This window comes from Trachypithecus francoisi, unplaced genomic scaffold (assembly GCF_009764315.1).
Source record: "Trachypithecus francoisi isolate TF-2019V2 unplaced genomic scaffold, Tfra_2.0 Lachesis_group16, whole genome shotgun sequence".
Classification (NCBI taxonomy): Eukaryota; Metazoa; Chordata; class Mammalia; order Primates; family Cercopithecidae; genus Trachypithecus; species Trachypithecus francoisi.
In genome coordinates this window covers 72176317-72193265 of record NW_022681461.1, presented here as the reverse complement: position 1 = coordinate 72193265, position 16949 = coordinate 72176317, and the positions used below count along the sequence as shown (strand labels likewise).

At 40.9% G+C, this 16949-nt stretch overlaps 1 pseudogene; it reads right to left on the bottom strand.

Moving 5' to 3' along the window:
• Positions 1–324: 324 nt before the first annotated feature.
• Positions 325–916, bottom strand: LOC117099382 (annotated as a pseudogene).
• Between the last annotated feature and the right edge of the window lie 16033 nt (positions 917–16949).

The window sequence follows — 16949 nt, the reverse complement described above, 5'->3', positions numbered from 1 at the left end:
TAGATCCCTTTTGGTTATAGTCACAGAAGAAGCCATCAAGTTCTTGAGGCATCTCTTGTTGTTCTTTGACATCTCTTGGAAAGAAGCAAACTAGAAGACGCACCGATGATCTGAATTGCTTACAATGATAACATTTACAGTAGGAGCCTAGCTGGCGTGCTATTAATGCTGAAATAATCATGCCTGTACTGGTCAGTGAGTTCAGTATGCTGGTTGGAATATCAGTTCCAGACTTTTAGGTGACACACTTGAATTGAGTTCTCATTGTAGAGTCATGGCTTTGGCTCCATCAGCTGTGGTTATCTTCTTTGGTCTGAATACCTATCAGTCCTTACCAGCTGTAGCAGCCACTGCTTGGTCAAACTTTGCCATGAAGTCTGGCTCATGGAACTCCAGCTGCCTGACAAATTCATTGCATTCCTGCTCAGCCTAGCCTTGAGACCACTGATCCCAAAGACATAGGTGGCACTCAAAGATACAAGGCGGTCCATTTGCCCTGGACACACTGAGCTATACCAGACTATTTGGCAGTGGCTGTAATTTTCCTGGCACTGCCTTAGCTACCAGGTCCTGCAGGAAACATTCACACTGGGGACCTGACTAATGGGCAAACCAGTGAAGAATACACTTCATCTCCTGGGAAGTGATGTAAGACACTGGAGAAAGGGAAGAACTAGTTTTGTCTGGTACTGAGGGTAAAAGAGAAGGGAAAGATAGTGGCATTGAAAAGGAAGATGACTCCAGTGGCATCCTCCCCTTTTCTCTCAGAAGGCACCTGGAGATTGTCACAAGAGTCCTTAGACTCCAACTACTGCTACAGCTTCCAGGGATTACAATTTGATATAAGATTTGGGTGGGGACACTGATCCAAACCATATCAGTCGTGTGAATAGTATGTACCCTTAATGTGATGTGATGAAAATGTCACTTTGACTCTGTGATTTTCCTCCCCCAAGCCTTAGTCTAACTGTGAGGGGAAAAATTATATAAATCCCAATTGAGGGACATTCTATAAAATGCCTAACTTGTACTCCTCAACACTGTCAAGGCCAAAAAAAAAAAAAAAAAAAAAAACCAAGGAAAGTCTTAGAAATCATTAAAGCCCAGAGGAACCTAAGGAGATATGGTAAGTAAATGTAATGTGGGATTCTGGATAAGATCCTGGAACAGAAGAAGGTAAAAACCAAAGAAATCTGAACAAAGTAGGGACTTCAGTTTAAAACAATGTATCAATATTGGTTCATTAATTCTAACAAATGTATCCTATAAAATAATAGAGAACACTGGGTGTGGAGTATATGGCAACTCTTGGTATTATCATTACAATTTTTTCTACAAGCCTAAAACTATTTGAAAAGCTAAATTTTATTTTAAAACATTGAACACAGCTTTAGGGACCTAGGGCACCAGAGCATGAAGTCTAACATATGTATAATTTGAGTCTCAGAAACAGAAGAAAGAGAGAACTACACAGAAAAACACTTGAAGAAATAATGGCTGAAATTTTCAAAATTTGGTGAAAGATATAAATTTACAGATTTAAAAATCTCAGTGTACTCTAGTAAGAATATGAAGAAAACCATATCTATGCATAGTATAGTAAAACTGCTGAAAATGTATATATGTATTGGCAGGTGGCAATTTATAACTTTAATGTTTATATAGAAAATAAATACTAAAAATGATAAAAAGCAAGAAAATGAAAAGGAGGAAATAATCCAAGCACAAAAATTAATAAAATTGAGAAGAAATATACAATAAAGATTGAAGAGACTATATAAAAAAACCTCTGGCAAGACTGACAAAGTAAAAAAGGGAAGACACAAATACGAAACATTATAAATATAAAAGAACAATAGCCACAGATGTAACACACAGTACCACAAATAACTTTATGCAAAGAAAATTGCTTAAATGCAATGGACAATTTCCTATTAAAGTGTTTATTATTATCATTGAATCAAGAATAGAAAACTTAAATAGTTTATTGCATTTGAAGAATGGGGATCAGTAGTTTAAAATATATTTAACTTCAAAACACCCATCCTACACAATTCTAGCTATGAGCTCTAACAGTCTGTCAGGTAACGAGCAATTTCAAACTTCCACAAACTCTTCCGGAAGCTAATAGATTAAGAAACACTCATCAATTCATTTTATGAAGCTACGAAGTCCTTGATGCAAAATAGACATGCACACCATGAGGAATGTAAGTTACACACCATTCTCATTCATTAATATAGATGCAGAAACAAAAATATTTGCAAACCATATGTGTATATATATATAAAAATGTATATAATCATTAAATTGATTGTATCTCAGGAATACAAAGATGGTTCACATTAAAGGACCATCTGGTCATCAGCACATGCAGAAATCATTTGAAAACATTTAACAGTCATTTGTATTTTTAAAAAATCGGGAAAGAAGAAACACAATGTTCTTAACTCGATAAAGGGATTAAAAACATATAAAATTATACAGCAAACATTATATTTAATAGGAAAATGTTAGAAGCAATAGATTTAAATTCAGGAAAAGGCAAGGGATCCAACAGCACTGTTTCCATTCAGCATTGTGCTGAAGACTCTAGCCAACCCTTTAAGAAAGTTAAAAAAAAAAAAAAAAGTAAAAGGTTTGGAAAGGATAAAATAAAATTTGCAGAGTAAATTATCATAGATTAAGACAACATAAGAGACTCTTCAAATAGTATAAGTTTTGCAAGGTTTCTGGATATAAAGGTCAAAGTTTTAAAATCATTCACTTTCTGTGCACCAGTCACAGATACTAGAAAATGAAATTTTAAAGGTTTGTGATACTTTAAAGGACATAAGAAGCATAAGAATAAATCTAACCAAATATGAGCATAGCATTTGTGAAGAAATGTTTAAAATCCTTTATTGAAAAAAGTTAGAGCTAAATCTAAATAAATGGAGATATATACCATGTACATAGATAAGAAGACTTAATATAATATTGTAAGTTCTCTATAAATTAATTCATACATTTAATGTACTTCCAATTAAAAACTTTATGGTATTTTGTGGAGCTTGACACATTGATTTTAAAAATTTATAGTGAAAAGCAAAGAGCCATGATAATTAAGATGAGTTTAAAGAAGAGCAAGGTGGAGGGATTTGTTCTGGTAGGTATCCAGTCTTCTTATATGGCTACAGTAATTAAGATTGTATTTTCTGACAGGTATAAAGAAATTAGTGAACAAAATTGAGAACCCAGAAACAGATCAATGCTTACACGAAATCTTACTGTGTAACAGAGTTGACAGTGCAGAGCAACAGGGAATGATAGGGTAATAATTTAATAAATGGTGCTAGGACAATTGGTAATGCAATGAAAAGAATCTGATCTCTATCTTGCACCACAAACAAAAACTAAATTTTAGGGGGATTAAAAACCTAACACTAAAAAAGAAAAAATTGAAAGTGTTATAAGAAAATGTAGAATTTTTTTTATGAACGCAGAATAAAGGACGGCTTCTTGTTTTTTTTTTAACTTAATCCCAAATGTGATAGTATAAAGGAGGGTTTCTTAAACAAGAAAAACAAAGCATCATCTATGAAAGAACTGATTGATTCAACTACATTAAAATTTAAAACTCTTATTCATCAAAAACACTAAAAAAGTAAAGGCAATGCATGTATGCCCATAAAAGAATTAGTATACAGAATATATAAAACACATCTATACAACATTTGTCAATATAACCCAATATGAAAAAAAAATTGTGAAGCATAGGAAGAGGCAATTTACAGAGGAGGCTATTAAATGGACAATAAATACATGAAAAGATGCTAAACTTTATTAGATATCAGAAAAATGCAAAAACAAGACCACATAAGAGACCATTTTACCCTGTCAGCTTGGCAATAATTTAAAAGTCCAACAATATCAAGTGCCAGGTATTGTCTATTTGCCCCTCCAGATCCACTCTACCCTTCTCTGTCCAGAAAATGGAAAATGAGAGGACCATGAGTTTGTATTGATTTCCCTGGTTCCCTCCCTGCTCTGCCTAGGGCTGCCTAGGGCTGATGTTGGCTGTGATGCTCTACTGAAAACTACAGCTCTTATTCAACATCCACTCCCACAGGTGTATGTCTCTTAAGTTCAAGTAACACTCTCAAGCCTACCAATTCAGGCCTGGGAGTGTCAGTGACTCCCCATTGTGGATACTTTACCAACTCTTGTTAGTTCCTTTACCTCAGTTCACAACTCTGAAAAAAATCCCTTCATTAAACGCTCTTTAATTATCCCATTTGAGTGTGTCATCTTTCCTACCAAGACTGCTTAATATACTAAGTACTGGCAAGAAGGTGAAACAATAAGAACTCATATACTGTTATGAGAGTGTGAATTGGTGTAAGCACCTTAGAGAACAATTAGACAATATTTAGAAACTTGGAGATATGCATACTTCATGAACCATTATATAAGTCGAGAAAAATGATCTCTACATGTTAGGAAACATAAGAATTATCTTCATGGTAATGTAATAGCAAAAAGTTAGAGATAATCTAAACATCTATCAAGAGGAAAAGGATAAATACTAGAATGGCCACATAATGTAATGCTATTCCATACTGAATATTACTGAACCAGGAGTTATATTAATATGTATTGACATGGATGAATCTCACAAACATACTTTTATTTTTTATTATTTTTAAACTCTGCTGGACTTGACTCACATTTTTAAGGTAATGAGCACACAGCAAAAGAACGCACAAAGATTGGTACTATAAAGCTTTAAAACATGAAAAACAATACTAATTACTGCCCAGAAACACAACATATATAACAAATATGTGAAGAAATGGTTGGAAATGATAATATTAAATCTAGAATAGTGGTTACCTCTAGGAGGGAACAAGGTGAAGTGATTCCAGGATATATAAAAAGATTTAGCTGCGTTGGCAATATTTAATTTCTTTTTTTTTTTTTTTTTTTTTTTTTTTTTGAGACGGAGTCTCGCAGTCGCCCAGGCTGGAGTGCAGTGGCCGGATCTCAGCTCACTGCAAGCTCCGCCTCCCGGGTTTACGCCATTCTCCTGCCTCAGCCTCCCGAGTAGCTGGGACTACAGGCGCCCGCCAACTCGCCCGGCTAGTTTTTTCTATTTTTTAGTAGAGACGGGGTTTCGCCGTGTTAGCCAGGATGGTCTCGATCTCCTGACCTCGCGATCCACCCGTCTCGGCCTCCCAAAGTGCTGGGATTACAGGCTTGAGCCACCGCGCCCGCCAACAATATTTAATTTCTTAAGGTGGAAGATGTATAAGTATATATGGAATTATTTTTAAACCTTCTTGTAGGTTTTGGATATTGCATATACATTTTAAATTTTAAAAAACTCAAAGTTTATTGATAAGATAGATTGTTCACATGAGATTGCAATGTAGTTAGGAAAAAATGAGAGAAATACATTTAAAGCAAGTTTTAAAACCACACATATAATATGCTAGCATTAGTATATGGTTGAGTATGTATAAATTATCTCTGGAAAGATACACATGAAACTGTTAATAGTGGATCTTTTGGGCAAGGGGGCTCAGTGGATGGGGAAGCATTTTTAGATATGTTTTTACGTCTTTTGAATTTTGTATCATAGGCATCTACTATCTATTCTTAAAAGATAAAATGGGCCGGCTGCGGTGGCTCATGCCTGTAATCTTAGCACTTTGGGAGGCCGGGGTGGGCAGATTGCCTGAGCTTAGGAGTTCGAGACCAGCCTGGGCAACATGGTGAAACCCAGTCTCTACTAAAATACAAAAAATTAGCCAGGCGTAGTGGCATGCGCCTGTAGTCCCAGCTACTCGGGAAGCTGAGGCAGGAGAATTGCTTGAACCAGGGAGGCAGAGGTTGCAGGGACCCAAGATCATGCCACTGCACTCCAGTCTGGGCAACAGAATGAGACTCCATCTCCAAAATAAATAAAATAAATAAATAAATAAAACGTTTGAAAATGGCCTATTTTCTGTTGAGTTGGTGAGAAATCTCATCATCCAGCCACCCTACACCAGCTGACCAGCACTGATGTTTAAAATAGGAGAGAGTATGGTGTCCAGCAGTCGTGAGAGAGATTGCATGGCCCTCAAAATTGAAAACATTTACTCTCTGGCTCTTTAGAAAAAGGCTTGCCAACCCCTGATTTAGAAGGATGTGGATATGAGAGACAAGGGTAAGAAAAATATCAAGAAAGATGGCCAGGCTTTGAGTCTGAGTTATGAACTGAAATGGTTGGAAGATGCTCACTGAGCTAGAGCACACAGGAGGCAGACAATTGTAGTGGGAGGAGTGAGGAGGCAAGGAGGTAGTTCTAGAAGATTCTAAGTGTTTTGAGTTTGAGATGTCATGGGATGTCCAATTAATGATGTCATTAGGCATTTGGTATGTGGATCAGGAGTCATCGAGAGGGATCAGAGCTGGAGATTCAGAACTGGGAGTCATTGGCATAGAGATGGGGCATGAAGGAGATCACTGAGGCAGTGAGAAGAGATGATCCCAGGAAGGTCACAGCTCTTTAGATGGAGTGAGGGGAAGAATTGAAAAGGAGACTAAGGAGAGGTGGTCAGAGAATTAGGAAGAAAACCAAGAGAGTATGGAGTCACTGAACTTAGGGACAGAGTCTTTCTAGAAAAGAACAGGTCCACAGATTGAATGCTGCTAAGAAGGGCTGATGAGTGAATATGCCTGGTGATCTTGATGAGAATATTTCTGGTGAAATAGTAGGATTTTAGTGAGATTTTGGTGATCAGAGAATGAGAGAAAGGATATTCCAGGCTGAGGGGACTGAATCAGCATAAAAAGGGATCCAGCACAGAATAAACCATGTCTAGGGAATGGAGAAGAGAGAGTTGGAGAAATTCCAATTCCAGGAGGAATTCCAATTGCAGGAGGTTGGACTATATTCTGTAGACATTAGGGAACCAAGGCAGATGTTGAGCACAGGAGTGTAATTAAGAGAAGATAAACATTTCTTTAAAAGAAGACTGGCTGCATGGCTCCTGTCTGGGAATACTGAGATTTTGCCGGGTTTCTTTGAAGATTGCTGTTTCAAGAACTAGGACCCCGTGGCTCTATCAGTCCTGAAGATTGAGCAGGGAAAGAATTCATTTCATGTGATTACACAGAACCAAGCCATTTCCTGATACACCTACACTTGAGACTTGGGGAAATGGGATGTGGAGGATATGGGTACTAGTAATTCTGATGAGGATTTAATTAAGAACTCAATTTTCCCAGACTTCCAGTACTTGACTGCCTGATGTTTCTTTAATGGGAACTGTTGATATGTTCTAATTATGGTGGGTTATTTATGGGATCAGGTCTCATCTCTCTGCTCAATTATGTTTTGTTTGGGAGATTTGCATTCTTTTATGACTCTAGCTCTTAAGTGAGTCTATTGTCTTCCCCAAGGATGCTCTTAGTCTGGGGACCTCTCATTTGTGGCTTTTCCTCTACCAGAAATCCCACCACCCTTTTCCCTTCTCTTCTGTTCATTGATAAACTCTGAAGTCATAGGGAAGGCAACTCCTTTCTCCCATATTCACAGCGCTATCTGTGGCTATACTCTTGCCTGGCCCTGGATTTGCCCTGAAGACTCAGCTTAAAGGCTTCCTTTAAATTTTTGAGACATAATTCTTTAAAATTATCTGAGTATTAGATGTCTTTGAAATTCTGAGAGAAGTACAAATTCCAGGTGCTGAGAGTCAAGCACACATTTGCTTTGGGAGGCCAAGGCGGGCAGATCACGAGGTCAGGAGATCGAGACTATCCTGCCTAACACGGTGAAACCCTGTCTCTACGAAAAATACAAAAAAAAAAAAAAAAAATTAGCTGGGCGTGGTGGCGGGCCCCTGTAGTCCCAGCTACTCAGGAGGCTGAGTCAGGAGAATGGCGTGAACCTGGGAGGCGGAGCTTGCCGTGAGCCGAGATCGTGCCACTGCACTCCAGCCTGGGCGACAAAGCAAGACTCTGTTTAAAACACACACACACCACACACACACACACACACACACATTTGATAGTCTGAATCAGAAATGACTTATAGAAGTTTCTTCATGGAAGAAAAGCTTCTGGTTCACTACTTTGGAGATATTCTTATAAATTACACTGGGTCCTAGAAAATGTGTGCTCCCATGGACACAAATTGAGGAACAACAGACACTGGGACCTACTTGAGGGTGGAGGGTGGGAGGAGGGAGAGGATCAGAAAAAATAACCATTGGGTACTAGGCTTAGTACCTAGGTGACAAAATAATCTGTGCAACAATCCCCATGATGACACAAGTTTACCTAGAGTTTACCAACAAAGCTGCACATATATCCCGAATCTAAAATAAAAGCTAAAAAAAAGAAAATGTGTGTTCCTTCTAGACCTGGAGTAACTTCAAAGCAAGGATCATTCTACTTATGTGTGTGTTGGGAAAAAATAATTTTAATAGCAGAGAAGGGACTGTATTTTGAAAACTGCTTGGGAAAGCCTCTTAGAGGAGGAAGTTGAGTCCATAAGAACATTAGCTGGAAGGAGACCTTAAAACAAGCTAAAAATTCTTCATAAGGAACAAACAAGAAGTTTGAGTTGGCAGAGAACAGAGAAGGGGAAGAAAAGAAGAGAGTAAAGAGAGAAAAGAAGAAGAAAGATGGAAACCCGGCATCATGGCAAGAGGCTGTGATGTGGTTTGGCTGTGTCCCCACCCAAACTTCATCTTGAATTGTAGCTCCCACAATTCCTATGTGTTGTGGGAGGGACCTAATGGGAGATAATTGAATCATGGGCATGGTTTCCCCTACACTGTTCTCATGGTGGTGAATAAGTCTCATGAGATCTGATGTTTTTATAAGGGGTTTCCTCTTTTGCTTGATTCTCATTCTCTCTTGCCTGCCGCCATGTGAGACATGCCTTTCACCTTCTGCCATGATTGAGGCCTCCCCAGCCACATGGAAATGTGAGTCCATTAAACCTCTTTTTCTTTATAAATTACCCAGTCTCAGGTATGCCTTTATCAGCAGCATGAAAATGGAGTGATACAGGCTGGAAACTATGGAAGAGAGTGACCCATGAAAAATTTCAAGTGGCCAAAAGACTTCAAGTGACCAGGGATGTCAGTTTTCAGTGTGAAGTTACTGTGATGTTGTAGTGTAAATGCCCTCCTTGACACCTAAACCGCAAGTCATAGTCTTCTAGGTACATAAATGACCTGTATGGGTGATCTGGGGGACATCGAGAATATGGAGCTGGTTGCCACTTAAGATAAGATTTAGTTGGAAGAGGCAGAAATACAGAACCAGAGGAGGAAGCATCTAAAAACCTTTTGGAGATATTGGGATGGGCACTGGGTTTTACTCTGAGTATCAGTCAGAACAGGAGAATTTATGCTGCGGTAATAAAGGAACCTCCCCAGCACCAATCTAAGTGAGCCACAGCCACAAATGTTTATTTTTCACTATGTTGTCATCAACCTGTCTTCACTTTGGGATTCAGGCTGATGGAGCAGCTCTTATCCGGGATATTGCTGATCAAAAAGGTAGAGGGGAAAAAGAAGATGATGAACCATACATTGATTTTTAAAGTTTCCTTTCAGCAGTCTCACTTCTAATCATGCTTAATTGGTTAAAGAAAGACACCTGGTCATGCCTCAGTTCAACAGGGTGGAATGTGCTCAATGTCACAGGAGAGGTGCCAACCATGGTGAACAGACAACACACCCTACCACAGATTCTATCTTGGCTGTGGTTTGAACTAAAGTTTCCTTAAACCTTAAAGGATAAGGTAGTAACTTAATACATAGTAAAGAAGTAAATAAGTACATAGCATGTGGGGTTTTTGTTTGCTTTCTTCCTGACCATCTATACTGTTTCAATTTATTGGAGACATGCTCAACCCTGTTCTATCCTTGTTTGTGGGGCCTAGAAACTGGTTTCCAGGAATGGTGTCTGGAAGTCAGACCTTTGGCTCAAATTGACTATGTAAGGATAGAAAGAGAAACCAGGATGCTTCTTTTCTTTGCAGACCTCCTGGCCTGGTCCGTGACCATAGCTCAGTCCTTAGGACACTGTGATCTGGACCAGCCCTAGGACATGGTGGGGTGTAGGAGCAGTGATTTCCCTGGCTCCAGTCAACAATTTCACATATATCTCTCCATGGTTAATGTGTGATAGACTATAGCTATGCTTGTTTTCTTCCAACAGAATGAGATGTGGGTACCACCTTGAGGGATACTGCAGTCTTGCCAGAGAGAAAAATAAACCCAAATATAAGGCAAACCACGATCACTGCCAAAATAGAGATCCAAGAACACTATGTGAGGCCTGTGCCAGGGAAACCACAGTCAAGGCAGCAGGGACAGCTTCCTGGGAGTTGATGACATTGAACTGTCTCTGGATGGGCACTGAAGGATGGAGAAGAGTTTTCAAATTTAGTTCCATTGTTAATAATTTTAAAATAATTCAATTTCACTATAGAAAATTATATCTGAAGAAGCAAAATGTTAATAATGTGGACATTCTGGACACTTCCTATATGTAGACTATTTTATAAAACTGTGATATTACGTTATTTTGTAAACTGGATTCCTTCTAGCATTATAAGTTGACTCTTTCCATAACAATAAACATGCATCTATGTTATTTTGAATTGTGACCTAGATATTCTGTTTGGATACATGATAATTTGTGTAACCAATGTTCTATTGGTGGATACTCAGGTGGCTTCCAATCTCGTGATGAGTAACGTTAGACATGCATCATTATGCACATCCACAGTTACTACAAAAGGATCAGTTCCTGGAAGGCAAATTGCAGACTCCTAGGGCATGTACTATGTTAAGACTTTTAAAGACCTTAGGCTGTCTTACCAACAACCCCCACCAAAAAGAAAGAAAAAGAAACAAGGAAGGAAAAAAAAAACAAAGACTGTAGACTGTCAAATTCCAACAGATGAGATTTCAACTGGAGATGAAGGTATGAGTGGTAGAAATGCATGCTGGAAGATGGGCATGGCACAAATGAAGGTATGCGAGCAGAAATACAGCGTGTGTTTCAGTACTGCTAATCTGGAGACAAGCAGAACATCATTTCAGTCCACACTGGTCATGATGAGATCAGGTCATGGGGGGGAACTGTCTCCTGTTCAGGCACAAAACCTCTGCTCCCCTAAATGCCCTTATTTTGCTTCCTCTTTCCTCATAGAGCATGTGGCACACAGTAGGTATGTCATAAATGCTGGACTGAACTGAGTCAGCAGAGACGTCTGTAACTCCGTTGCTCCCTCAAAGCCCTTTTGCCTAGACTTGTAGGATAAAAACGCAACAAAGGAGAAATTGTCAGAGGAGCTTGATTTATCACAGTTTTGTGATTATGAAGAAAGAATTTCATCCACAAACATCCCTTTTTCTGGCCATTTACATTCTCAGTTTGGATTCTATGGCTTTTCAGAAGAGGAGGAAATATGTAATGGGATGAAAATGTGAAATACTAGTATAATCATTTATCATTTTCATTGAAGAGAGGTATTGATTCTCTGGAATGCTCATGAACCTAGGGCTGCTTCCAGAATGTAATGATTGCTCCCCCTGGACATATCCCCTCTCTACTTAGCAGGGTCATCTCAAGCCCCAGATGCTCTTCTTAGCACTAATATGAGTGATCTCTGGGGACCAGAAAAGATCCCCCACCCCCCACCCAGAAGGTGCTCTCCCTCCTCCATCTCCAAATCTAACCAATGCTTCAACGTCCCTTCTCAAGTAACAACCCCCCTTAAGCCAGCACCCATGGCTTTTCTTTCTGAACCTACTTCTGCACACAATGTAGAACCTCATGATGCCATATACTGTCATTTTCTCTCAGTGATCTCAACCTGCAACAGGAGGTATTGATTGATTGATTGAGACAGGGTCTCACTCTGTTGCCCAGGCTAGTGTGCAGTGGTGCAATCTTGGCTCACGGCAACCTCTGCCTCTTGGGTTCAAGACATTCTCCTGCCTCAGCCTCCCGAGTAGCTGGGACTACAGGTATGCACCACCACACCTGGCTAATTTTTTTTTTGTACTTTTAGTAGAGACAGGGTTTCATCATGTTGGCCAGGCTAATCTCGAACTCCTGACCTTATGTGATCCACCCACCTCGGCTTTCCAAAGTGCTGGGATTACAGGCATGAGTCACTGTGGCTGTCCCAAGAGGTCTATATTTATTTACTGTTGCTGCTACAACGAATCACCACAATCTCTGGTGTAAAAGAATCCCCATTTTTTTTTTTTTTTTTTTAATCTCACAGCTCCTTGGGTCAGAATCTGGTCACAATACCCAGCTGGACCTCTGTCTGTGGTCTTGTATGATGTTAGCTGGGCTAAGTGTTTATCTGTAAGCCCTGGGGCAGGTTCTGCTCATAAGCCCATCCAGGTTGTTGGCTGAATTGAGTCCCTCTTGATTGTGGGACTAAGGCCTCCCTTCCCTTGCTGGCTATCAGCCAGGGCCCTGTCTTTTACTGCCAGAGGCTGCGTGCATTCATTTTTGCTATTTTCCACATGGTCCCCTCCAGCAATGGTGGGTCAAGTCTATCTCATGCTTTTGATATCTCTTTTTCTGCTGCATCATTCGAACTCCAGCTGGAGAAAGTTCTCCGCTTTCAAGAGCTCACGCAGTTCAACGGGGCTACCTGAACAATTCAGGATAATCTCACTATTTGAAGGTTTGCAACCTTAATTACATCTTCAAAATTGCTTTTGCCTGGTAGCCTAACATTATCACAGGGTCCAGGGCTTAGGGTGTGGACATCCGGGAGGGTAGAGGGAGATTCTACCCAACACAAGGAGGGGATGATAGGAATTCAGGGCTTCCTCACTGCTGGCTCTCCTGCGAGCTCTGGGATGGGCCCAGTGTTTCATCTCATCTCGCTTCACCTTTCCTCATTTTGTGGAGCTCTCTCTCAGGTCTCTGGTTCTAGCCACAGTTTAATAGGAAATTGGCTTCTGTGCAAAGAATGTCAGTTGCCTCTTCTTTTTGTATAGCACTTTGCAATTGCTAAAGCAAGGCAGGTGAGAAAACTGAACCTGAAAGGGGGCAAGTTACTCGGGGAGTGACAGCATTGATAGGGCATGAGGTCACCAGTGCGGGTGAGAAATAGGTTTCAAGTCTTCAGACTGTCAGGTCATCACTCTTTCCAAATCTGGAAAATTCTCTATGACCAGAAGCCAAGCACCTAAGGAACATATCCTCCAAGTTTCTAAGAGAACTTCAAGAGGGAAGCTGGTAAGACAGAGGAAGATTGGCAGGCTATCACTGGACCCCAGCTGCTGGGAATTTGCCCTGGTGGACCTCCCCTGCATTGCACGTCACACTGGTCACTGGCATGACCTAAATGGAGAGATCATCTTGGGCAGAGCTTCCCTGCATCCTGCAAGCTGACACATGGCTCTGACTTGGCCATGGTTCATCTCAGGGTGGTAGTTAGAGAGGACAGAAAGTCAGAGAGCCCCAGAACAGTAGAGCTGGGAGGCAATTTAGAGATCATCTAGTCCCAACCCCTTCCCCTGATTTTCATTAATGGAAACTGAGTCCCACAGGTGTGGAGAGATTGCCCAGGTGAGTCACAACTAAGACGCAGCCATTCTGCCTTCCAGAGCAGAGTCTAGTCCTCAACCCTTCCTACGCCTTGGCCCTTCCTATTCAGTCATCTCATGAGCCAGTGCTTACAAACCACAGCATTCTGGTTCATGTGCCTGTGTGCACACAACTGCGCTTGTTTGTGTACACCCAGACACATTCATGTGCCAGCAATCTTAGTAGAGTTATAATGATTGAGAGCCTGGACTCTGGAGTCAGGCGCTCTGGGTTCAAATCCCTATAATGCTAATCTTAGGCAAGTTACTTAACCTCTCTGTGCCTCAGTTTCCTCATTTATAAAATAAAAATGTAATAGTACCTACTTCATAGTGTTTTGAACCTTTTCTAAATGACTATACATAAAAGGCTTAACACACTATCTGATAGAGTGCCAGTCCTGGGAAATCACTTGGTCCTATTATCTCCAGAAAGGTTACTGTTATGCCTGCCTATTGTTCTCTTGGTTGGGAAACAAAGTTCTAACAAAAATAATAATCCCATACAATACTCATAAACTGAAATGCCTAGAGGGGTTGGGTAGAAGTGAGCAGGGTGTGAGTGAGGCTTCTCCCTCAACTCTTATTTGATTTTCCATTTTGAAAGAGAAACACAGGGAAATATTTTGCTACTCTAGGAAAAACAACAGTGCACGCCCAGTGACAGATGGTGACTGCACCTTGGCCTCAGTGTTAGGACAATAGAGAGTGGTGGGGACTGTGGTACACGGGAGAGCCCAGGCCCTGTCTGAAGGTGTGGTTGCCACTCAGTTTAACTGATGATTGCCATGTGAAAATTAAGATCTGGGGTTGTCAGCTCTCCTGATTTTCTCAAGAGAGGCCAGAAATCTGCATTTTAAAAATGTAAAATGTCCCAATTATTAAACGTTGGCTCAATTCTTTGAAAACATTGACTGAGCCAAACAAAACATCTGTGGACCAGACTTAGCCACAGCTGCCAGTACTCAATTTCTGCCTGATATTTATGTGCTGTAGTCATCATTTTTACTTAATCCAATGGTGGCCATGTGAGTAACACTGAGTTGCTGTCAGTAGCCCCATCTAAGGATGAGATCAAAAAACCAGCTCAGAGGGTGGCAGCTCACTGCAGGTAACTGGTTAAAGATAAAAATCTGAGATTATAAACTGGATTCTCCAAAGAAGGCTATACCCCTGTTTCTGAGATAGGTCCTTTGTTCCACTCTAGGCTTCAGTTTCCCCATTAGCAAAACAGGTAAAAAAACAAACACCCTGTCTACAACTTTGGGCTATTGTGAAGATTATGAAATTATGAATGAGGAAGTACCTCACAAACTTGAAGTTTGATGTAAGCCCACGTGAAGAGCTCTTATCACAGTGTAATCATAATAATAGCAAACAGCACGTGCTTCTTTGAATCCTTTTCTGCCGAAGGAGAATTGGTGCATTTTAGACTAGTTTTTAACTCATAGGCCAGGCAATAAACCCAAAGCATTGTTTGCAATAGCAAGAAATTGGAAATGTCTTAAATGCCCATTGATAAGGGAATGGATAAACAGAGTATGTAATCCTCAGTTGAAATACTATGTGACATTTAAAAAGAATTAACTGTGAGTGTGTAAAAATACAACATGATCTGGAAAACAATACTAAATGACAAATGTGCAGAACAAGCATAGCATAATGACATTTAAGTAAATTTTTGAAACTCACCCCAAACTCTCTGCATTGTTCATGGATACCTACTTATGAATTAAAGTATATAGATATGCATCCTGGCTAACACGGTGAAACCCCGTCTCCACTAAAAATACAAAAAAAATTAGCCAAGCATGGTGGCAGGTGACTGTAGTCCCAGCTACTCGGGAGGCTGAGGCAGGAGAATGGCGTGAACCCGGGAGGCGGAGCTTGTAGTTAGCCAAGATCATGCCACTGCACTCCAGCCTGGGCAACAGAGGGGGACTCCATCTCAAAAAAAAAAAAGAGGGGGAAGACGCACCCTCAATTTGTGATAAAGATTACTTCTGGGTAGGAAGGGAGGGGGATAGGCTCATGTAGAGTACAAAGAAGCTTCAACTTTATCTGTAATGTACAGTTTCTTTTTAAAAAAAATCTGAAGAAAATGCAACAAAATGTTAACATCTGTTAATTTTAGATAGTGAGCACATGGGTTTTAAAAAATTGTTTTCTAATGTTTTTTGTTTTTTTTTTTTTTGAGACAGAGTCTCGCTCTGTTGCCCAGGCTGGAGTGCAGGGGCGTAATCTCGGCTCACCGCAAGCTCTGTCTCCCAGGTTCACACCATTCTCCTGCCTCAGCCTCCCGAGTAGCTGGGACTACAGGTGCCCGCCACCACGCCCAGCTAACTCTTTTGTATTTTTAGTAGAGACGGGGTTTCACCATGTTAGCCAGGATGGTCTCGAACTCCTGACCTCGTGATCCACCTGCCTCGGCTTCCCAAAGTGCTGGGATTACAGGCATAAGCCACCGCGCCCAGCCTGTTGTTTGCTTTTTTTATAATTCAAAGTAAGGAAGAGAGGCAGGGAGGGAGGGAAGAGGGAGGGAGAGAGAAAAAGAGAGAGAAAGAGAAAGAAACAAAGAAAAAGAGGAAGGAAGGGCCGGGCGTGGTGGCTTACGCCTGTAATCCCAGCACTTTGGGAGGCTGAGGCGGGCGGATCACGAGGTCAGGAAATCGAGACTGTCCTGGCTAACATGGTGAAACCCCATCTCTACTGAAAAATACAAAAATTAGCCGGCTGTGGTCGAGGATGCCCCTAGTCCCAGCTACTTGGGAGGCTGAGGCAGGCGAGAGAATGGCATGAACCCGGGAGGCAGAGCTTGCAGTAAGCTGAGGTCACACCACTGCACTCCAACCTGGGCGACAGAGCAAGACTCCGTCTCAAAAAAAAAAAAAAAAAGAGGAAGGAAGGAAAAGGGAAGGAAGAAAACCACAACCACAACACTCAAAGTCATATATAGAGCTGGGTCCAAAACTTTGGTCGAATTTTAGAGCATTTTGAGAATAAAGGAATAATGGACCACAAATAATTACTGCTGTGGCTGGGACCCCACTATTTGCATCCATACCCATTTCTGTGATGACCTTCATCAGGCTGAGTTATTAAGAATTCTCTTTGGCAGGGCGTGGTGGCTCACGCCTGTAATCCCAGCCCTTTGGGAGGCCGAGGCAAGGGGATCACAAGGTCAGGAGTTCGAGACCAGCCTGGCCAGCATGGTGAAACCCCCTCTCTACTAAAAAAATACAAAAAATTAGCTGGGCCTAGTGGCGCATGCCTGTATTCCCAGCTACTCGGGAGGTTAAGGCAGAATTGCTTGAACCCGGCAGGCGGAGGTCGCAG